General features: G+C 32.6%; 1 long non-coding RNA gene across 1 annotated transcript in view; it reads right to left on the bottom strand.

Moving 5' to 3' along the window:
• LOC126965765 (uncharacterized) overlaps nucleotides 1–12,531 on the bottom strand; it is a 76,612-nt gene extending 64,081 nt beyond the window's left edge. The window contains exon 1 of the long non-coding RNA XR_007729584.1: nucleotides 12,392–12,531. This is a non-coding gene — a long non-coding RNA (uncharacterized LOC126965765). The remainder of the gene's footprint in view (nucleotides 1–12,391) is intronic.
• Between the last annotated feature and the right edge of the window lie 629 nt (nucleotides 12,532–13,160).

Here is a 13,160-nt window from a genome sequence, read left to right as displayed (position 1 = left end):
TATTTTTATACTATTTAGTGCATATTATATCTATTGTTTTGGAATAGTGTTTTTGCAGTGGGTTGTTTTTTTTTTATTTTTTTTTATTCCTCGTGCTATTATGTTTGTAGAAAGAACAATATTGTTATAAATAAGGTGTTAAGAAGGAAGAATAAACTGTGCGTTCCATTTAATAAGCTAGATTTAAGGGCCCTTTCATAAGTCTTGCTATTCAATTTTGCAATAAAATACCAGACAGTATACTAGGACTTACTGAGCACAATTTGAAGAAATATAATATAAAAGCTTGTTTGACAAAGAAGGCTTACTATAGTATAGCAGATTATATTGAGGATAAAGTTGTCTAGTTCTGCGCAGGCCACCTTAAATATAGGTTAAGTTGTTATATGATTTAAAAGATGGCCTGGGAGCTTCTTGACACTCTTTTTACATAAATTATCTTGCCCCAAGTTAAGCATATGTAGCCTGTGTTACAAGACAATGATATATTTAATACAATATAATTACTTAAACATACATAAATTCATATAAACATACATAAATACATTTAAACATCCATGACTCGGAAAAAACATCCATATTCATCATATAAATGCTTGCACCTACTGGGATTCGAACCCGGGACATCTAGCTTAGTAGATAGGATCGCTAACAACTTGGCTATCAGTTCATATCCTAATGTCAAAGCTCCTATACGAACTGATGTAGCTCCATGACGTTTACCAAGTGTTGATGCAATATGTTATGTTACTGTCACGCCCTATGGTAAATAAATATATTTCTATATTTCTAAACTGCATAATTTAGTCTGAAGAATGATACAAATGATATACTTGACCAACTTACGTCAGGGTGTCGAATTTCGGTGTCGGTGTGTGCGTGTATCCTAAAAATACACTTATTGATAATTTTTCCCTTACGCGCCAAAAGTATACCATCATCACCTTTTAGAATATTACTAATTGATATTCAATCGTGGACTTTACTGCCGTCGAAATAAAAATGTTTCAGACCAAGTTTTGAGCAAATTTCATCCTAATTCTTTGTTATTTTGACAGCAGAAGTAAGTAAATACAGATACAGTAACTTTTTGAAGTGAAAACTTCTTTAGCGGCATTGAGCACTGTTCTTGTGATGGGTATAAAATGTTAAACTCGCGTCAGGACACGTGACTTGACCGAAAATTTGTAAGACAGTCGTTGAAACTATGGATGAATGTTGATTTTCCTGAGAGATGAACTTTTTATCGTAAAATAATTGTAATAGTTCTGAAGTATTTGTTGTTTTTTGCGTGTAATATAAATTGTAATTTTTGTAAATGATATCGCAGTAAATGAATATTGTATTTAACTACATAAATTCTAGTAGGTACTTTATAACGATAGATAAAGCAATTCATGCGAAATAATTCCCAAACAATTCCAAAATATTCAAAAATGCACAACGTTAATGTTCAAGTTTTCACTTCTGCTGGCACTCCCGGAGTGTTATCCGTTATTTTTTATTTATTCATTTATTTAAGATATAATGTAGTTTATAGCTTTATATACAAACACGCACACTTACCTAAAGTTAAAGAAGCTTATCTGTGTGTGTAGTCGCTTAAAATTAAATTATCTATATAAATATTTAAAAATAAAATAACATTTTTCAATAACAGTTATTACAACATACATCGTATCATAAACAAAGTAATATAATAATAATAATAACCAAAAACAGTTTTGTAACACGATACATACAAACTTTGTTTTAATCGCGCAATACTTACAGACAGTACCATTCACTACAATAGACCGGATATAACGCTCCAAGAAAAACTAAATAAGATAACCCGATAGATATTGCTGTCTTCTCAACTTCTGAAAAAATCAACCAATACACTTAACTGAAGGGTGAAATAGCTAGAATCTGGAACCAAAATACCCATAGTCCTTTCCACCGCAGGCGTTATCCCAAACCATCTGTTACATTGTCTCAAACTAGAATGAAAGGAAACTGTTTACATCACCTTACAAAATGCCATCATCTTAAATACATGCCGAATCGTAAGGAAGTTCTTGCAAATTGACGAACACGACATTCCACCCAACACATAATTTAATACAACACACGTTGCATTTACTTGGTTTTGACCCGTAAACGCAGACAAACCAGTGAAAGCCCGAGAAAAATTATCAAATATAGGTAATAATAATATAATTAGGCTTTTGCATTTACTGATTCCAACAATCTTTGAATACATAATATTATCTAAAGACAACGCGTATAATATAAAAATTATGTTATTGGATCCCCACTCTCAGTATAGGCCTCATCCAGCTTACTCCACCCCTCTTCTGTGCTTTTCCTCGCCATTCTTTTCCTGCCATTTTTATTATTTCATTCACCTATCTGTTTCTTGGGCGGCCTCTTTTTCTATTGCCCGATGTTCCTTCTCAAATTGTCGTTTCAGCTTTTGTTCCATATTTTGTCCATGAATCACGCCACATGACCTGCCCAGCGCCACTTTTGTCTTACAGCGTACTCAAGAGCTTCTAACAGTTTTGTTCATTTCCTAATGCTGTCACTTCTAATCTTTAGAATTTTTCTTATTTTCAACAGACTCTTTCCATCGCTTTCTGGCAGATCGCTGGTTTTGTTTTTATTTTTGTATTGTATGCCAACGTTTAGGACGACTATGACCATATACTATGCGCAGGACTGATCGTCGTGGAAATCTTTGGGGTAGGCCTTTGTCCAGTAGTGGACGTCGTCCGGATGTTGATGATTATGTCCACGTTTGACGGCCGTATGTGAGAGTCGGTAAAATGAAGGTGTCCATAAAAAAAGTAGTATAGTAATCAATAAAAAGCAAATAAAAAATAATTATCGGCTAAAATTACAAATTAGAGTATTAATTAACCGACTTCAAAAAAGGAGGAGGTTCTCAATTCGTCGGTATGTTCTTTTTTTTTGTCTACTTAGCTAGCGGATAAATAGAATTATATTAATGAAGGATTTGAAAAAGAATTTTTAACAATGATCTATATTTATTTTAATGTATAATACTTATCTTACAAAATACTTCTGATACGTCCTAATCATCGTTATTTGTTTGTAAGAAATATTGTTATTTAAGTTTTAAAAGTATTTTAATAAAAAAGCCATAACGGTTTCATTTTTAAATCATTCTACACAATATGGAGGTAGAAAGCAACGAAATCACGTGATTAGTCTTCTGAGGGTGAATTCCCAGCCGATTAATATCGGAAAATAGCTATTCAATGCACGATGTTCATTCATCTGAACAACTCGCTTTCATGAACATAACAGCTGTGTAAATTTTACCTGAAATAATTACTTTTCATATTTTTTTTATGAAAATAAGGGACGAGGCGAGCAGGACGTTCAGCTGATGGTAATTAATACGCCCTGCAAAACAATGCAGTGCAGCTCAGGATTCTTGAAAAAAATCAAAGATTCTGAGCGGCACTACAATTGCCCTCGTCATCTTGAGACATAAGGTGTTAACCCTCATTTGCCCAGTAATTTCACTTGCTACGGCACCCTTCGGACCGTCTAGTAATGTTTACATATTACCGCTTCACGGCAGAAATAGGCGCCGTTGTGTTACCCATAATCAAGCCAGCATCCTGTGCAAATCCTGTGTTTTACATTGGCGTGATAGCTGGAAAAATTACTACACTACAGATATATTAGACATTGTGTCTCAAGATTACGAGCCCAATTGTGGTTTCTGCCAATCTGCCAGCGACATCAGAATTCAATTTCCTAATATGTAATTATCGGAGTTGACCAGGTTATCAACTGTAAAGTAAATCCTGTAGATGGAGCAACAACCTGAGGGTCAAACAAGAACAAGATTTACAATCGATGCGTCGCTCGGACGGTTGGCTCATGACGTCATGATTAATCTACGGCGTCTTTCGAACCAAAACACACTAAAGCATTAACTGACTTTGAATACCGAAAATTCACTGCAGTTATACCCGTTTTTCTCTAAATTAATATACGAGTTACTAGTAGCACAGAAATAAATACAATAGTGTATGATATAATACGTCCGATGTTTGTTGTTCTTTTTAGGGTTCCGTAGCTAAAAACGATTTTTTTTTAATTTTTAGAAGGGTTTATACTTCAGTAGATGATGATATAACATCAGAATTAGTACCCTGTAATGGCAATAAAATAATATTTAACGGCGAGGTTTTCCCAACACTTTAGGAAAAATTGCGTGAACGTTAGATTCGATAGGTACGCATGGACACGGGCGTCGGGCATGGCTGAGAACGAACCGGGTCAACGATCGCCGACCCAGAATGAACCGCGTAATATTTTTTTAAACTTACAGTTGTGCTAGAGTACGGAATTACGGTAATAATATATTTTATGCATTTCTGAAGTAAATCTTTTTTATCGACGTATGAGAGAAATGTTGTATTACGCGCAAAATTATGATTTCAACATTATGGATATATCCATATTGCTGAAATCATAATTTTGTGCGACGGCCATCGTTGAATTCAAAAATGATCACAGAATCGTTCTCTGCACCCTCGAGAACCTCGGACACTATATCCATATTGCTGAAATCATAATTTTGTGCGGCGGCCATCTAGGATTTCAAAACTGATCACAAAATCGTTATCTGCACCCTCGAGAACCTCGGACACGATATCCATATTGCTGAAATCATATTTTGTGCGGCGGCCATCTTGGATTTCAAAAATGATCCAAAAATCGTTCTCTGCACCCTCGAGAACCTCGGACACGATATCCATATTGCTGAAATCATAATTTTGTGCGGCGGCCATCTTGGATTTATCTAACTTCCCTAAAGTACATATATACAAAAATCCCGCGTGGCATAATATTCAAAATAATATTACGTAAATTTTATTTTAGTACTTTCCGACTTACATTTACCTATATATTTCAACAAATACGCTGTCGCATCATCATTATTTTTTTACTATGATTCCCGCTTTGTACTTGTTTGCTAAAATCTTACGTAATGTGAGCCCGAGAGACACGAACACAGTACCTACCTTGACAGTGGTCACGGGCGTACTGCTGGCTTGAGCGAGCATGCAACCAAGGCGTCGCGTTTGGTTTATTACGAAAAAAATTAATATAAAATAATTCATAAAGCGTATTGATAAATCCCACAGTGATAACTTATAAATACTAATAAACTATCGAATAAAATAAGTTTTGTGTTTATAGCTATCATAGTTTTATAATAATATAAACAATTCAAATAAAAAAGACTATTTTTCAAAAAATAAACCTATCGAGATTTTTTTTCGTAATCGTGTTTTCGAAACAGCGATAATGTAGACAAAGAAATGAAGATAAACATGTCAAAAAATTGGAACCGTAGTATTTGTAGAAGTATTTTAAGTACATTTTTAAAAATGTTACTTTTTAGGACTATAGCGCTTTAAGATGTATTTTTTTTATAATTTAATTGGAATGCTGGGAATCCATTAAATTGGGTTAGAGAGTATGAAGAGGTTAAGCGAAGTCTACCAACAGTAATAGACTTTACCCACTACTGGATTTAAATTTACATTTATGTTAAAACGTTAAGTCTCCGAGATTTGCAAACATTAATTGACTTTGTTTCGCTAATTATTATTCATTTATCTAGATTCTATCTACTTTAAATCCATCGTGATTGCTAGAATTTGATTAAATATTCATAGATTACTTACATTTTGTCTTGACATTAATTAATTTTGTTATATTATTCTATAGTGTAATTTAGCTGTATTTAAAATATGGATAATTCCCACCTCCCAAAATATTTGATAAATAATATAACCCATATAGCCCAGTGGTGACACTGCGCACTGGTCCCGGGCTCGAATCTGGTAGATGAATATATATTTATATTATTATTACTGAGTAGTAGGCATAACAAGGTTATGTTATTTCCTCGTGTCGCAGTATGATTGTCGCAGTTTCTAGCAAATTCGGTAATGTACTTATAAACATACAGAACATTAATAAGAATATATTGAGATGCAGCAGTTAAATTGTGTTTCTGTAAATTTTTCTCTTAATAATTCTCATTGTATCGTAATTTTTCCCTTTTCTTTGCAATGTGTCTCTGCAGACACATCAAAGTCTATCATTTATTGCTACAACGAAAGATATCTTTGAAAATATTTAGAAGTTTTATGCTCTTCAAACGCAAATTAAGTTTTTTAAATAGGCAACACGGTTGAACTGTAAAACATCTTTTATTTTCAAACAACGACGTGCTCCCGCGCAAACAGGTAATTATGGTTATTATATGCACGTTTTTGTTAAATTATAAAATATAATTGTTTTTCTACGAAATTAAATAATTTGCAGTATAAATAAATATCTGGTGGGTGGTTTTCTTCACATTTTAAATGGATGTATCTCGTCGTGCACATTACCAAGTGTCCAACAGTTTTGTGTTTATTTGGGATGTATCTCGTGGTACACACTGCCAACTTCTCTAAGAAATTTTACAGAATCTTCCTGTATCTACACGTGCACACTGCCAAAACCATAAGCGATTCATTATGCTTAAAAAAGGTTAGCTTATTTTCTGTTTTTAGGTAAATAAGTTGTATGTGCTTTCAATGGGCAGAAAAATACTTGCTTTGGTTCCAGAACCCAATAAATCATCAAATGATGTATTTGCTAATATTATTTTTCAAAAGCACTACAGTTATGAATCTTTACCGGTTCCTTTGCTTCCTTCTTCGCTTCAAAATCTTCACTTCAAACCTCGTACTGCAAGGCCAACTACTACGACAGATTTGATCGATATAATCATTTTCCGACATTTGGACCCAAGGGTCGATGCAAACTTTGCATAAAAGGGCAGACCAAGGTCATGTGCATGAAGTGCGGTATGAGACTATGCCTTCTGCCCGTCAGAAATTGTTTTTTTAATTTCCATAGCAAGCATACCTGAGGAAATCTCATTTTGTCATATTGTTTCTCAGAGAAGCTTTTATATTTTTGTTTATTTTCATTGGTTTTTCAACAGGAATGACAGTTTATGTTATTTTCATTGTATTTTAACAAAACGAACTGATTTTTGATTAAAAATGCAATCTTTTTACTTGTTTTTCTAACCAAGTTATTTAACAATGAAGTCATAGGTGGCTATGTATTTTTAGAGATACATTGAAATCATAACATATTATGAAGGACTCTTGGCACTGTATCCCACAGGATACATGTGTTTTTTTTTAAACTACTCACATCGGATCTTTCTGTATTTTTCTAGGCATCTTTGGGACAAAAATTTACGCCATATAAAAATTATTTTGATATTCAAAGATTTTTTTCTCTGCCAAGTAAAGGGTTAAAGCCCCAAATTTTCTGTGTGGCTCTACAATTGCGCTCGTCACCTTGTGACATAACTTATTAAGTCTCATTTGTCCAGTAGTTTCACTAGCTACGGCGCCCTTCAGACCGAAACACAATAATGCTTACACATTACTGCTTCACGGCAGAAAAAGGCGTCGTTGTGGTACACATAATCTGATGCCTATCTGCCTTCGACAGAAGTGAAAAGCCATAAACTTTTTGTATTAAAATTGGAAATTTCATAATATTTAAATCAATGAAATTATTAATTTCAATTTACTTTTAATACTTATCTTCAATAACATATTAATCAAACAAAAACACTATTTCAACAATGCGGAGTAGATACATATTAAACTTTTCACTAAATCCATTCAAAATCACTTATAGGTAAGATGGATACAGCACTAACGTTGCACAATACGTCAGCTGTATAGCTACAGATATACTGCTATAAGCATTTCGGTGCAATGTGAACAAACGAGATTTCACCCATCGAAAAAGTGTCTAACTGTATAAATTCAAATATTTATATCTATTTTTTTTAAATATTTATTTATCACGTGTGCCAGTCATGAGCATGTCGGTGACGCGAACCCATAAGATTTTCCCCTACCAAAAAGTACCCGGCTACAAACAATTTAAATCAAATGTTCACTCTCCTTATCTTTTTTTCGACAAACTGATTTATTAAATCATTTGTAGCTGATGATGATTTTAGTTTTTCAAAAGTTTCTGCCTAGTGACAGGTCTGACAGGCGCTTTTTTCTACTTTTGTCATTTCTGAAATAAAAAAAATTGGGAAGTTTTTATTTTTGCTTACGCACGTCGGGGGCCCCCTTAGCCCTAGGGCCCCATATAATTAATACGGCGGTAGCTACGCCCCTGTCACAGAGCCTTCAGTTCGATCCTCGCCCGTCACGTACCAATATTTTTTCGGTTTTCGAATTCATATGTACGTCTATTCGAAATTCGGGAACGGTCTTCTGATTCCTCTGGTGATACAAGAGTATGGGCTGCGGTGATCACCTACCATCAGGTGACCCTTATGCTCGTTTGACCCCTCTGAACAGATATCTGCTCTACAATAAATTGGAATTTACCAGTGGGAGGCACCTTTGCACAGATTGCCGGCTAGATTATGGGAGCCACAACTACGCCTTTTTCTGCCATGAAGCAGTAATGTGTAAGCATTATTGTTTCGGCCTGAAGGGCGCCGTAGCTAGTGAAATTACTGGGCAAATGAGACTTGACATCTTATGTCACGCACAAATTTGTATTGGTGCTCAAAATTTTTGGATTTTTCAATAATCTTGAGCGGCGCTGCATTGTAATGGGTAGGGAGTTAAGTATTAATTACCATCAGCTGAACGTCCTGCTCGTCTCGCCCTCATTTTCATAAAAAAAATTGTTTGTATAACCCACATTTTGTTTTAGGATAATTTTTCAGATTTATCTACCTAATTTGCTATCGCTTCTATTTAAAATATGCGTATTAATTCGATAAAAGTACAGGAGCTAATTTACAATCTATTTTCTTAGTACAAGCCCGGCCTATGAATATTTATAATTTAGAATGAATAAATCTGATAGCTTATTCAATTTACAAAATTATTGTACATAATTTAAATTGTTACAAAGAATAAGAAGAAAAGAATGAGAGAATTATTGTAAAATTTTCTTTACTTAATTCGAGATCATGACTTGCATTATTTTTAATAGTTCCTTTAGAGGACTTCACAAGGTTATTTTAAAATATCGAAAAGAACTGGCGTATCGCTTGCCATAGATGGAAAAAATTCTTTTAAACGATCAAATTACAATTCTATTTATCGCATTTTTTAAGTGATGCATAAAAATTACACAAACGTTTTGACTTTCTTGAGTATGTTAAAAATAGAAAAGCATTTTTATGTTTCGGTATGAACAACGCAGTAGCTTCTGAAATAACTCAGCTAATGTTAACACCAGTAACAGACATAAACTTATAATGCCTACTACTATGCCAAGTCAAGAACTCTTTTGTGGGGCGTTGGATATGCTTTTACAACAAGATCCCAGATAATGTTTAGAACAAATGTATTACTAAATTCAAAAGAATTGTTATATAACGTTTGTGTGGTAAAGGTTACTATAACATAAATGACTTTCTAAGTGATACCACAGATGAGAATAAAACGACCGCTTAGTTAATTATCATCATTAATGGTATGATATTCATTTATAAACATATATTTTGCTGAAAAAAAAAAGCCCGCTGAGTTTGTTGCGCCCGTTCTTCTCAGGTCTGAGGCATTCGTTTTGGAATGGGTTTTTGACTTTCAAAAAGTGATATCACATCCTATTTTGTATAAAAATATTTGAATTTGAAAATAAAAATTAACATTTTAACGAATTTCAGGTTTAAACGATTCGAGCGTTTTTTCTCTGATTTACTTTGCAAATCCGACTATCACGAAAAAGTCTTTTCGAGTTAACATATTTATAACATATTAACTATATAATTAATATACACTCACAGTCCCTTATATAGTAATAATAACTACATAAATAACTACAAACAAAGATAACTATTAGAAAAGATAAAAATGAAAATAGGTAAGTATATCAAAAGATAGTTTTGTACATATCATTTGATAGTACATTTTTTTCGGAGCTTTGAACGAAATCTTCCGAGGTATGTACACTATGAACATACGAACAACAATTTAAAATTTTAATTTGTACCAAAATTTATGGATGACTCGTATTAGAACCCGTCTCAGGTATATATTAAAGGATATATATATCCATAAATATTGGTTTAAATTAAGTTTGAATATTTAATCCCAAGAGTAGAGTATCACTTAAAAAGAACTAAACTACGTAAAACTTGTTATGGTCTCATTTTAGTCAGTTTTAACTGAATGATTTTCTAGAGTACTTACTTACTTACATACTTAGATTCGTGTACTGATTTTGAACATTGTAAATCACGCGGAACGACAGATTAAACATATTTTATTGAAATAATAAACAGGGGCAATTTATTTATTTATTTATAGGACTACCAGTAGTTGTTACATTCTAATATGCTTAAAATATATCAAATATTAACAAATAATGAGTTGAATGTACAACAAATTAAGGTGTCACAACATGCACAGTCTTTGCTTCCGTGACACCAAGAAAACAATTATATAAAATAAAGCAAAAATTATAAAATCAAGATACGAATTTGAAAAGAAGAAAAAAAAAAAGAAGAAGAAGAATATTAATCATATTTTGGCGCCTAAAAATCTCGTAATATTTTTTTTAAAAGCAGGTAAAGAATCTTTAAAAATATCTACTTCACCACAGATGGAGTTATAAGTTCTTGATAGACGTGGTATGAGAGAAAATTGCTTGAGGTTAGTTTTGGCAAATGGCTGATGGAACAGGCCAGCTCCGACCTGCGCACGCCTCGGCAGGGAACTCGTAAGCTGATGGAGTGCACGAGTGATGGACTGTCGAGCTGATTTCTAATTATTTTGTATAAAAATATTAGATCTAGCATTTGTCGTCGAACAGTCGGGCAATGCTTTCCTTTCTAACCTATTTCAAAAACAGGAGGAAATCGTCAATTCGAATGTATTTTTTCTTTTTGTCATCTCATATCTGAGTCGCTTATGCGCAACTGATTTAGAATTATTGTTTGAAAATCTTGTTGTATATGCTTTCATAACATGATCCCAGAAAATGTATAAAACAAATGTGTAACGATATTCAATGTTACGAAATTTCATTTGCGCTCGTTCTTCACAGTTCTGAGGCATGTTATTTCGAATGGATGGTAGTTTTTGACTTTCAATAAGTGATTTTTTAATCCTATTTTGAATACAATATTTCAATTTGAATTTGAAGAAAGTGTCCTCAAAGTGTATGAAGGAAAAAATATCCTGAATCGGTTCCATTAAAAAATAGAGCTCATAATAAAATGGAATCCATGAGTAATTTTTGTATTAAACCAAGCATTTGTATATGGAAATTATTATTTGGTGGAACTGATGATGAATACCAGAATTAGCCACCGGAACCAGGTGTGGTGACAACGTATTTAAGCGATTATAACATTAAGAGGTTGGTGGTAATTAATAATAACTAAATAAATAAATAAATTTATGTGGTATTGACATACTTTAGGTATTGAATATCGTAATAATTGTTATGTATTACTTAGCACATACTTAATTCTTAGCTACCTTGTTGTAAAGTATATAGATATTTTATAAAAGTATATTTGAAAAAAAGGCCTACTTTATCTATTAAAAAGCTTGCCTGAGGACATCCGACTAGAAACCAGTAAAAGAAAATTTAAAACTAATTTTAAGAAATATTTATTGTCAACACTGCCTTAAAATTAAAATTTGATTATTATAATATTTTTATCAATACTTGTTAATTACACTTGTATAAAATCAATGAAATAAGCATTAATGTATTAGAAGAGACTTGATCCTGCAGACAAACTGTCCAAACAGTTTTGCGGGACTATGTTAGCTTTTAAGATTCTTTCTGTAAATGATTAATAGTATAAATAAATAATAATATATCTATGTATGTATGATGTTAGAATTAATTAAAAAAAAATCTTATGGCTCAGGGCATAATATAAAATTATCAATTAACCTTCTTTCCAGTTTTCCATTAAATATTTGTAAAATTTCATAACATGATAAAGTAGAACTTTTAAAAATCATTACTGGCTTAAAAATATGGAGCACATGTCCAACTTATTTGTAAAAAAAAAATAATCCGTTAATTTAGCTTTATTACAGAAAAGAAAATTGATATTAACATTTAAGTACACATACTTTAGAATAATTAAATTTCCTATAACTTAATATAGGTCACAGACCTATATTAAGTTATAGGAAATTTAATTATTCTAAAATCCCTGTTTAAAATAAAAGGTGCGGTATAAACCGAAATATAACACCAACTCCTAAATAAATTTAAAATATTTATAAAGTTTCTCGTGCATAAAAACAGCGAATTTATAAACACTTACCATCATAAGAAGTATGCACCCCAACTAGAATGAAATAAACTAATTCTAACACTATATTGCTTTGTAGAGTCGAAAAGTTGTGTCCATCGTCCGCGGTCTTACATTATGAGTGAATTGCTTGAGCGCGCGTTACGTTCTGCCGTACAGCCTTCGATAACTTGCCAACAACTTTGTAAGGGATGAATAAACTTATACCTCCCACGGTTGTACGCTAAATTTTAAGTTTTTTTCTGTCAAACTACTTATAAATACGTATTCTTGTAGTGTATGGTGCATTGTGGACTGTATGGTGTATTGTGAACTGTATTTATTTATTTACTTAATTAAGATTATCTACCTAATTAGAAACTATAACATACATTACAATATAACTACAATTAGAAATGCTAACTATCAGCAGTAGCAGCGTTCTAAATTTAAAATTATAAATATGTAGTCTACACTAACAACACACTAACAAATTATTATTATATTTTATATTTTCATCTCAAATTTGTTTTACTTTTTACCTGTCAATGGTATAATACTTCCTCCAAACAACACGATATTGCAAAAGTGCATAGCGTTAGTTTAGCACTACAAAGGGTCAAAAACAAAAGACGAATAATTTTGCTCACTGAGCGAACTAAAACAAATTTTAGTCGCTGCTTTTGAGCAGAAACGGCAACATTTTTGAGATTGAGAGGTGTTATTCTTAGTCCTTTGCTGTTTGGAAGAACGTGCTGGTTTTCGGCAGTTATGCACGGATCTAATAGGCTAAACATATGGT

The sequence above is a fragment of the Leptidea sinapis genome, chromosome 8 (assembly GCF_905404315.1).
Source record: "Leptidea sinapis chromosome 8, ilLepSina1.1, whole genome shotgun sequence".
Taxonomy (NCBI): Eukaryota; Metazoa; Arthropoda; class Insecta; order Lepidoptera; family Pieridae; genus Leptidea; species Leptidea sinapis.
Note: the sequence above shows the minus strand (reverse complement) of the source record. Positions and strands in the feature narration are given on the sequence as shown.